The sequence below is a fragment of the Cupressus sempervirens genome, chromosome 6, assembly GCF_028749045.1.
Source record: "Cupressus sempervirens isolate cs-2001-9-10 chromosome 6, ASM2874904v1, whole genome shotgun sequence".
NCBI classification, from domain to species: Eukaryota; Viridiplantae; Streptophyta; class Pinopsida; order Cupressales; family Cupressaceae; genus Cupressus; species Cupressus sempervirens.
In genome coordinates, this window is record NC_143123.1 from 21,689,747 (window position 1) to 21,701,338 (window position 11,592).

The following is an 11,592-nucleotide window of genomic DNA, read 5'->3' on the forward strand; positions in this document are numbered from 1 at the left end:
ACTGCATTTCTGTCTATCTTTATGTAGGAATAAGATTATGATATTGAAGATCTTGTGATGGTTTATTTTTTCTCATATCATTATTCAAAACCATTGTGGTATTAATAAATTGTTAGCTTTTCTTGAATTTAATTTTACTTCAATGGCTATTCAAATTTAATTTTGGTTAGAAAATGATATCCCATTGATTTTAAATATGACAAATTAGTTCTAGAAGTTTGTGATGATATTTTTATGAGAAAACTTTTTTAAAAATTTAAGATGTTCAAAGAATTCTTTCTCTCACTATTTAAAAATTTCTTAGCAAAGCAAATAAATTATTGCATGCAAGTTTTCATATATTTCCTAAAGAGAAGTTGCAAATGTCTTGTTTTTTAATTGAAAAGACAATTTTTGCTAAGAGAAATCAGCAATATCCCATCTCAATTAAAACATTCATGACCTCCATCAAGACCTAATTAATATCTATTATAATCAATCATTATATTAAAACAAAAATAATGTCCCAACATTAGCAAAATCAGTGAAATTGCACAAAAAACATAGACGGTGATATTGAGATTTGAAATTCCAAATGAATCTATTGGGTTTTATGTTTGGAGCCCAGGAATGAACTTTTGAAGGATCAGATATTAAATACTTCTAAATTATGTAGTGTTTCTTCAAGTTTTAGGATACGGTGATGTTAAAATTTGATTTTGGGGACATCAAATTTTTTCTTCATAGTTAGCAACTTAGCACACAAAGTTCTCATACTTTTGTGAGAGATTGTCAAGAGAAATGTTGAAGTACAATATGGACTCTTTCTAATCTTATCCTCTAAAGCCCTAATGTGAGCAAGGATATTTTGAACAAAGAAAGGGATTCATCCACAATGTTGTAGATCACAAATTGAGGAGCTTTTATATGCATTGCATACCACTAGTTTTTAGCACAACAATGTTTTTTAAAGTGGTGGATTATCCTTGGTTTGATACACCCATAACCCTTGACTTTTGAGATAAGATTTTCCAAGAGATAGCTTGAACCCAATCATTTCTCCAAGCTAAGGCTAGAGTGCATTTTGTACAATTTTTTTGATTGCCTTGTGGAGAATCTAGATTTTTTTTACGGAAAAATTTGTCAATTTTCTCTACAGATGAGGTGATTGCTACTAGTATAGTAATTCTTGTTAAAGTAGATGAGATGAATCGAACTAGGGAGGACTCCAAAACTTTTGACAATGTTAGATGAGTCTCAAATTTGGCAATTATTGATTGAGAGGTCTCTTCTTCTATCCAGGGACACCCTCCAGTTTGAGCTACAGCTTATGTATAACAATGTGTGCCAAAAAATTAATGTTTATCATTTGTTTATTAATAAATCTTGGTTTAGTTAGAGGACCTTGTAATTATCCTAAATAATTTGTAAATGTAAGGGTTATTTAGTATTGTCACATTAGGCAAATGTACCATTATGTGGACAAATATGGAATATGAAGAATTTGTGTCATTTTTGTGGTTATTTTGTTACCTCTTTTTTTTTTATTGCTACATGTGAGTAATATTCTATTTGTTTATGTATAATTGATTCTCTTAATCTGAAGCTTGCACTTATGTTTGCTACTACATAGTTTCTCTAAAACCTATTTGAGCTTTATATTCTAACAGCAAGGATGTGAGATATTAAGTAGTGTATTGAGATTAGTTTTTGTCTTTCTTTGGTTGATTGAGAGCCATTTGAGATCGAATGGCATGTGATTTGTTTTAAGTGTGTGTTGAGGTCTTCTTCTCATTATAGGCCTTTTTTTTTTTTACAGTTCATTGAGTCTTCTAGAATCTAAGGCATGAATTTTAATTTTCCATTTTCACAACTAATTTCCTCCATATTTGGTGTTGAACCTATTTTAGCTCTGTATTATTAGATGATTTGAGCCCGTTTCAAGGTCCTTTTGTCACATTCATTTATGATGATAGTTTGAGGAATATTTTCCTTGTTTTTGGATCAATGATTATGTTCTAGGAGCTGAAGCATGTGCTTCTTTCGCTATTTTTGAGTTGACTCTATTGATTACTCCATATTACTACAAAACTTATTTGAGAGTTATATTCCAATGCAAGGATTTGAACTCATAAATAATGTCAATGCCTATGATATGGGAATATAGAAATACTAGAGTTGGTGATGATGGTTTTTAGAAGGTTTCATTGATTGTTCAAATTAATAAATGATACATAGCTACATACCACCAAGAACCTCCAATAGAGGAACCATCTTTGTTTTGTTGTAAGTATGCTATTAGAATTTTTATTTTCCTTTTAATTATATTTTTATATTAGATTTGATGAGAAAATGTTTCATTTATATTAAATAGTTGTTTCAATGAAAACAATGAAAATATAACTAAATGCTAAAGAGATATTGAATTATAATGTTGTATATTCTTTGAAATTCTAATTTTCTTTAATAGAGCTAAGTGTACAACATCAATGAGATAATAAAAATTAGTATTGAGGTTTTAGCAAACCAAAATTTAATTCTATAGTATCTTCCCAGCAATAGTTGTTCATAGAAATAACAAAACAATAATGCATGTTGGATACAACCTTATATTATTATATTAGCATAAATGGATAGGACATTGATGATATGGAGACATGAAAAAAAGACATTAATCTATATCAATCATGTTCTATATGTAGAATTAAATCATTCTTCTTTAGGCTCTTATGGGGGTTTATGGATGGTGCAAGAGTTCACTCCTTAATTACACTCATAAGCTTATACTATAATATTAGTTGAAGGTGTCAAGGTAGTGTAAAGGCCTTTATTAATATAAATAAGAACTTTAATAGGTCTCTATATGGTCAAGGATAATGATTTTGTATAAAGTTGTCAATATTGAAAAATGGAAAAAGTTGTAAAATTGTCATCAAGGCAATAGTAGGGGAATGAAGATTTGTGTTAAAGGAAGGTGGTTGATTAGTTAAAACTAATGTGGAGGATGATATTTTCTATGTAGGCACCTATTAAGCATGTAAAATCAAACCAAGATTAATAGATGTGAATTGGAATCAAAACTTGTGATTTTAAGCTTTATTCTGCAACTCTAACATTTTTTCTCTTTGGTTCCAGGCATTGTATGGCCATGAATTCCTTGCGATCTATGTAACATTGATTTTATATTGAATTATGATTAATAGGCTTCATTTTGGTTCAATTTTCATCAAATTTTGTGTATTATTGAGGAAGATATGAGCATTTCAAGGACTGTAATTTTTTAAATTTTCCTACAATAGTCCTATTGCAGAGCTTTCTATGGCCATATGTTGTATTAGTGAATACTGGAAAATATTGAAGTATCTCATATAAAGTGATATAAGATTGAAAATCTAAGAATCATATCAAAAGTACTATTAAAGTCAAAGGAACAATTGCATTAGTTATATTTTCTCAACTAATTCATGGAGTAAGGAAGGATAATGCAACCAAAAATGCAATTCATAAAGAATTTAAGTTGTCCTTGAATTAAAATAGATCTAAAGTGGCAACATTACATTTTTTTGCACCACACTTATGTTATATATTATAAAATTCAAATCTAGCTTTTAAATTCGATTTTAGTTCAGGTTTACAGTTTAAGTAAAGGCAGCCAAAGATAATCAAGCAAATGAATAAACTATTTTAATGATGTATTTAGATCTTAACTAAAAACACAACATATGGGAATAGAGAAATATGTTTTCCTCAACTATATCTCTAATATTCTGTTCTTTTTAGTAGTCTCTTATATTTTTCCTAACATACAACATACCAAGGATATCGCTTAACTAGGAAGAGATGATGAAGAGGGCGTTTAATCACCTATATACTTTTCCAAGTACTTAGAAACTTCCTCCTCCAATTTTTTTGGATTTGATAATTTATTCATTCTTTCATTAATGTCCTTTGAATAACTCTTATTTTCTTTGACAACTTGACAATCAGCTGCATTTATTGGGTGTAATTTTCAAAATACTTCAATTAACAAACAATATAATTTCCTTTGATTTTCTAAGAATGATGGAATGCCTTTGATCTCATAAGTAGCTTAAGGTGGAATAGATGTTGGAGGTATACATATATGTTCAAACAACTTCACATAGTTGTGATAGAATTAGATGTTGGCATCAAATTTTTAGCTTTAAGAAACATTTGAAGGAGCCAAAATTATATGAATTCATTTTCATAGAGATTTGTATAAATATTTCCCACATCCATATAGTTTTATGGGTCTTGAGTAGAGTGTTGCTTTAGAGACTAGGTTTTAATGAGTTGCTAATTTGTGAATGGTTACTTGTAATGGAGGCAGATGGAGAAACCTTACTTTGCAGCTCTTAATTTATCCATGGGTATTGAAATATAGAGGCAATGCAATGTGGAGAGGATTTTTGAGATGGTTATTTTGTGGAGAAGGACATCCTTCCCAAAGTGATTGAAAAACCTTCTACAATGAGAGTACCCAATAGCATATATCATGCACATGAGAAGAACTATGGGAAAACAAAATCCCATCCCACAAACATGATGACAGCCAAGGAGAATAAAGTAGATAAACATTTAAGAACAATAGAAATCCAACCATAGAGAATGAAGTAGATAGAAATCCCTACTCTAACCCTTTCCACAAATCACATGTTATCTATTTTTTTTGCATCCTTCAATATCCCCACTCTAGATAATACAAAACCCTATCATTACCTATTGCTCTCTATCCTAAAAATTTGTAATTAAATGTTGGCAATGAATAAAAGATGTTAAAATCCCTCAATTACCATATGAAAACCCTGCCATAGCCAATGGTGATGCTATTGAAGCCATTAATTTCTAAAAGTTCTAACCTAAAAATATTTAGTTGTCCATTGACACCAGCTAGGTCGAGTAAATGCAATAATACCCTTGCCTTATTCTCTACAAAACTAAAATAAAACTATTATAATTATTATATATCTCAAAAATAGTTTCAGAAGTGAAAATAGATTGAAATGGTATTCAAACTTGGATTGCATTTTGTAGTCGGCTTCATTGTTTAGAAGACAGAACAAACTATATCCACCAATATTTTCCTAAAATTTCCTATACGATGTGGGTTATTTTTGACACATTAATAAATTCACTTCCCACCTACTATTGCTTATTGAAAACTTTCTCATCTAAAATTTTAAGATAATTAAAATAGTTTTTTTTTTTAATTTTAGATAATTGAAATAGTAATTAAAATTTTTAAGACAATTATTTTTTGCCACTAATAACAAGTTGGAGAACTAACATTACATAGTAGTCTTGTTCTTATTTTATTTTATATGCATTCCAAATTTTCTTGGAGTTAACTATTATATTATTATTTTTTAAATGTCAAACTTATCATACTCCAAATTGATATTATAATTAGGCAAGAGCCTACAACACAATGGTAAATTGTGAGCCTCTTACCAAATAGGTCTTGGGTTTGAATCTACTCATGCGTAATAAAATAATTAATAATAGTACATAACAATTAATCTTGGCTTTAGCCTCTTACTGATCAAAAAAAAAATTGATATTATAAGTTTGAAGTCATAATCTTAGGTGAATCATTAAAATTTGGATCAATAATATGATCCTCATAGTAATTTCTTTCAATAAAATTATTTTAATTTTTAATTTAAAAGAATTATATAGTCATTTCACCTTGGTGTGTAATGAATAAGTTGAAGAGGTGATTAAGGTCATGTATGTTTCACATTCACTATCTCACCTCCTAGATACAATTTACATGTAGTAGGTCATTCTTGTAAGGCATAATAAAGGTGATCATTGTATATCTTCCCCTAAAAATGAGTTTCTTAGGTAGACATGGTTGCAAAATAGAATTAAAGTGGAATAAATAGAGCTTGGGAATAACTCAAAATGGATCCAAAATATCGCATCTCCTATAAATTATGTGTGATGTAACTTAAGGTAATACTTGGTGCAAAAATTCCTTCCTCGGTAAGAAATAACTACTAGACTATGTTGCAAGCCTTTAGGTAATAGTTTGAGTGACTAGTTATTAGTGACTAATTATTTAGTAGTCTATTTGATCATTTATTCAATAGTTTTTTTTTGGGTAACTAAATATTTATGACTAATAATCATTTAGTAGTTTATTTAATAATTTATTTAGTCACTTAACTTTGTGATTTTACCATATGATCAAATTAGTCTCTTGTTTAGTCACCTATAGTTGTAAATTGAAAAGAAATAGTGGAATGTTATCACCATTAGTCACTTGACTAAAAATTTTCATGGCGTGACTAAAATTTTTAGTCATGTAGTTACATATTTTCAAAAATATACTAGTGTTTTGGTCATCTCAAACAAGTGTTCATAAGGTGTAGAGAGTTTGGGGTATCCCTTAATCCAAGAAAGTGTGTCTTTTCCACCAATCAAGGAAAATTATTAGGACACATTGTATAAAGGATGGTTTAACCACTTATCCAAAAAGAACAAAGGCAATACTTGCTCTTCCCCTTCCTAGTCATAAGAAAGATTTGAAAAGTTTTCTTGGTAGAATAAATTTTGTGGGGAGGTTTATCCCGAATTTAGCTACCATGGTGAAACATCTTACATCCATTCTTAAGAAAAATATGTTCTTTTCATGGACCAAGGAAGGTAAGGTAAGTTTTGAAGAGATCAAAGAATCCATACACTCAACCCCTACTCTCATCAATCCAAATTTTGAGAAGGATTTCATTCTTTATACCTTAGGTGGTGAGTCAAGCATCTCTATTGTCTTGACTAAAGAAAATGATAAGAATGATGAACAACCTATTGCCTTCTTTAGTGAAGGGCTTAAGGAATATGAGAAAAAATACAATTATGTAGAAAAGAAAGCCATTGCAATCATAAGAGCTTTAAAGAAATTTAGACACCTTCTATCTTTGTTAGTACCTGATATGGACACAATTTTAAAACTTCAAGTGCAGAGTTTTGAACCACTTCAAACTAAAGTTCAAAGTAGTTCAAAGTGGTTCAAAATAGTTCAATTTTCTCATGAAGGTTTAATGATCTATTTTGAGAGGTTCACACATATGATTCAACGACTTGGTATAGTAGTTTGAAGTGGTTTGGCATGAAGATTTAGAATCAAGGTTCAAGCTCAAATTGTCAAGCTCAATGATTCAAGGCAAAAGTATAAGGATTATTTAATTAAGGTTCAGATGACTTCACAAGAGGTTCCACTAGATTTATCAATTTCATATAGGTATATCAATTCAATGCTAAGGTTCAAATTTAGAATGAAAAAGAAACTTGTCAACATAAAGTTGATTTTCAAATAACATATCCCAAGCTTACATATGAAAATCCAGAATGTGGGTTGGTGATTCAATAAGTTGTCAACTTGAGATATTCATTATCCTTCATCATATGTTTCTATAATAGGAGTCACCTTGTTACAAAGATTGAACACATTAGTTTGTAAACAATATATATACCCTGCTCGCCAAGAAAAGTAAACCTAAAAGTTGTATGTATATATGAAGTCGAACTCTTGACAATAAAAACATAAACTTGCAAGCAAGAATTATGTATATCCCTAGGTTACTTATTCTGGCCAGAGTTAGAACTTGTATTCACAAGATGATCTTCTCAAGACTATTGCTTGAACATTAAATCAAGAGCCTTCTACTATGAGTAGGGACTTTCACCCCACTCAGAAAACTATGCTCTTAGTTGATACAAATATTGGAGATAGTTTCATGGGATGCGGGTTCATAGGAAAAATTAGCCCATAGAAATTTCAAAGTGTCTAAATTGAGAGCTTGCACTCATACTTTACAAATGTCATTTTTTAGGGATTCTAATGATTCTACCATGGACCGACACATTTTAAGTGTAAAATTAGGATATTGGTGGGATTCACCATGGAATTCGTGTAGATACTTGATGCTTGGAGCCTGAGTATAGTTTCTTTCTATAAAAGTTTGGATGCACGGAGTAGACCCACAAAATGCTTGACAAGGTATGCACAATGAGTTTTCTTTTAAATTTGATTAAATCACATTGAAGACAAGGAGGTCCACTCGTCTAAGTCTCCTTTCATCCAAGTTTAGATAACACCATTGATCTTGAAGTCATGGTAGTTCATATGTTTGTCTGATAAAAAGATAACCAAGATGGTAGTTTAAATGGAGATCTTACGTTTCGTGAAAAATTACTTTTATAATCTAATAATAACTGGATAAAGGAAAATGTGAGGATAAAAGTTTCCTCTTACGCTTCCTCCAATGCAAGCATGAAAAAGGTCGATCAAGTAGAAATAGAGTTAGATAAATCAGGCACAATGGGTATCATAGATAAAATCAAGGAGATAGAATTCAAAATGGCATGGACACAAAAGAATAAAGCTACAATGCATAATACCATTTGGGATAGCTTAAAGAAAAGATAGCCAAGTTGAGAACACAATTTTTGGAGCCACCTAAGGGTACTAGTGGAGCTGGTGATGGTTTTGAAGTCATAAAATATGGTCATGGTCATGTTGCTCTGATTGGATTCCCAAGTGTGGGAAAATCAACACTTCTTAGTATGCTTACTAGGACACACTCAGAAGTAGCATCATATTAGTTCATGACACTTACTTGTATTCCTAGTGTCATACATTACAATGATTCCAAGATACAACTTCTCAACCTTCTTGGAATCATTGAAGGCACCTTTGAAGGCAAAGGATGTGGTCGACAGGTGATTGTTGTTGCCAAATATTTAGATCTAGTGTTAAGGGTCCTTGATGCTTCTAAAAGTGAAGGTCATTAACAAATTTTAACAAGGGAATTACAATTAGTGTGGTTGCATTTAAACAAGAGACCACCTCAAAAATATTTCAAAAGGAAGAAAACTGGTGGCATTTCCTTCAATATCATAGTGTCATTAACACACGTGGATGAAAAAAATTGTTATCAAATCTTGCACGAGTACAAGATCCATAATGTTGAGGTCTTGTTCAGAGAGGATTTGAATATCGATGATCTTATTGATGTCATTGAAGTGAACACAAGGAATAATTTGTAAGCATCCATGAGTCAACACTTTGATGGTATCCTAGAAGATATATATCATATTTGAACATAATTAAAAGCAGTAGTGTTTGAAAAACAGAGAAAATCAGGCTCTAACCCAACATACAGCTCATCTACATAGAAGAAAATGTGCATATTTACTGATAGAGTTATGTTTTATTATCATGTTCTAAGAATGAAAGCATGTTTCAAATCCTCCAACTGTTAGCACTCTCAAGGCCCGATATACATCATGTGAAAATATGGAATTCAAAGAATTCTTCCTTGATATTACAGCAAATAAAGGGTCAGGTATATGTGAAGAACATAGTAAAATCTTTGAACATGCAGTTGGGGATTAATAATGGCATGATTTCATCAAGAAAGGCATAAAATTAAATCACTAAAAATAGCACCTTTATTGGCACATTAATCTCCATAATGTTTGGGATTAAATAGTTGCAAATGTTCATGAATGAAAACTTGGGAACAAGTAGATAGTACTATAATGTTTTATTAAACATTATAATTATCTTCAACCTTTATCATTCCCCAATGATAGGATTTATAAGGTTAATTTAAATCATAAAGGAAGGGAAGATAAAAAAGTCTCCAAGAGTCAGTTGTGTAACTAAAAACACTACGAAAAAGAAGAAGAAATAAATAAATTGGTAGTGACAAAGGGGGGGGTTCCATTTTTCCTTTTTCGAGGGGGATTTTATGCTACTATAAGGAGAGGATTCTAATTAGATATAGAGATATTTTCCAGTTCTCCAGGGAAGAGAAGGCAGACTTTGGAGCTATAGCAGAACAGAGCTTTACTTTGCTAGACTTTGTGTTAGTTATTAAAGGGAAATTTGATTTTGAATGTAATGTAGGAGAGAGGGTTTTCATTTTCTTCTAAATAGTAAATCTGATATGGTGTGTAATAAGATCTATGTTGTCTTTACATCTTAAAGAAGGGAGATTTGAAAGATAACTGCAAACTAGAACTTTGAGTCTATGCAGTTTACTTTCCACTGATAGTTATATTCTCGTAATTTTCAGTTTTCTTTAAGAGCATCTGATGTTGCTATTTTTTGAACATATTTTGATATCAAGATCTCTTTGAAGCTTTGATTCTTCTTTTTCTCAGGACAATGGAAATTTTTCCCTTGATCTTTGTCTTTTGTAATGTAGTATACAACAAATAAACTTTGTGTAATCTATTGTATTCTATTTTCTTTATTTCCAGTCGTTAAGTTTATGCATCTACATTGTATTTATATATAGATGTTTGAAATCCTTTTTTTCTTTCTAGTCAAAAGCATCCATAATTAATTCATTGTATATCTTACAAAAGGAGTTGTACCTAATAAAATTTAGAGGAAAGTTATCAATCCAATGATAACTTGTCCAAATGTTAGTGCTGGTTAGTCTTCTTGCTTGGGCATTCAGGGTTAATTTGTATGTATTTCTTTGAAGGAAAATATATTCACTAAAAAAATTTGGTGACTCCATTGGGGAAGGAAACAAATACCATTGCCTAACATTCATTTCCTTAGTTTTCTGGTTATCTCTATATGCAGGAGATTGGTGACTCTATGTTACAAACTTATTGAATCTTTGATTTCAGAGTTTCAATGTGTATCATGGCTCTGGTTACAACTCAGCCATGGGGGGCTTAGATCAGACCATTTCCTTTGCCCAATATTCAGCCTTACCTAAAAGTTCATGGGAATACCTTTCCAAGTTTCATGGAGACAAAACAAAAGATCTGACTGATCACATCAAAGCAGTTACTATTGCATGCAGGATTCTTGGTGTGTAGGAAGAAGATGTGTTCATCAGACTGTTTATTCAAAGCCTTATGGGAAATTTCGTGGAATGGTTTCAGAATCTACAAGATGGATGTATCAAAACTTGGGATGATCTTTAGGAGAGATTCCTTGAGAGATTTCAACCCACAATTGATTCCTAACAATTATTGGTAAATCTTTTTCAAATTCGGATGAAAGAAGATGAATCTGTAAGGGAGGTCATTGATAGATTTAATCAAACTGTATGTGTAATACTCCAAAATTGGTTTGTTTCCATAATCACCAATTCTCATCTATTTTGATCAATTCCTAAGTCCTATGTCACTAGACAATTCTAGCTCTAATATTTACTACTTGACTTAATTGTCAAATGTAGAAAACCCCAAATCTGCATTAATCATACTCTTTATTTAATTCCTATATTATTGACTCATATTAGTCACATTAAACCTATTGAGTAAGATTTAATTTAATTTAAAGTATCACCTAAGGCTAATTTACTAAGGGATTAAAGTTATTTAATTTAACAATTATGCTTATTTTAATTAATTGAATATGATTATTCAATTAAATAGAAATTAATTAAATTAAAATATCACCTAAGGCTAATGTACTAAGGGATTAAATTTATTTAATTTAATAATTATGCTTATTTTAATTAATTGAATATGATTATTCAATTAAATAGAAATTACATTTATGAGATCATATCTCACTTTATTAAGTTAAATAATATCTTCAAAATCATCTCTTCA

The 11,592-nt window shown here is 30.5% G+C and overlaps 1 pseudogene; it reads left to right on the forward strand.

Annotated features, from left to right (window-relative positions):
* The first annotated feature begins 8,323 nt into the window (after positions 1-8,323).
* LOC149550864 (developmentally-regulated G protein 2 pseudogene) lies at positions 8,324-9,051 on the forward strand (annotated as a pseudogene).
* The last annotated feature ends 2,541 nt before the right edge of the window (positions 9,052-11,592 follow it).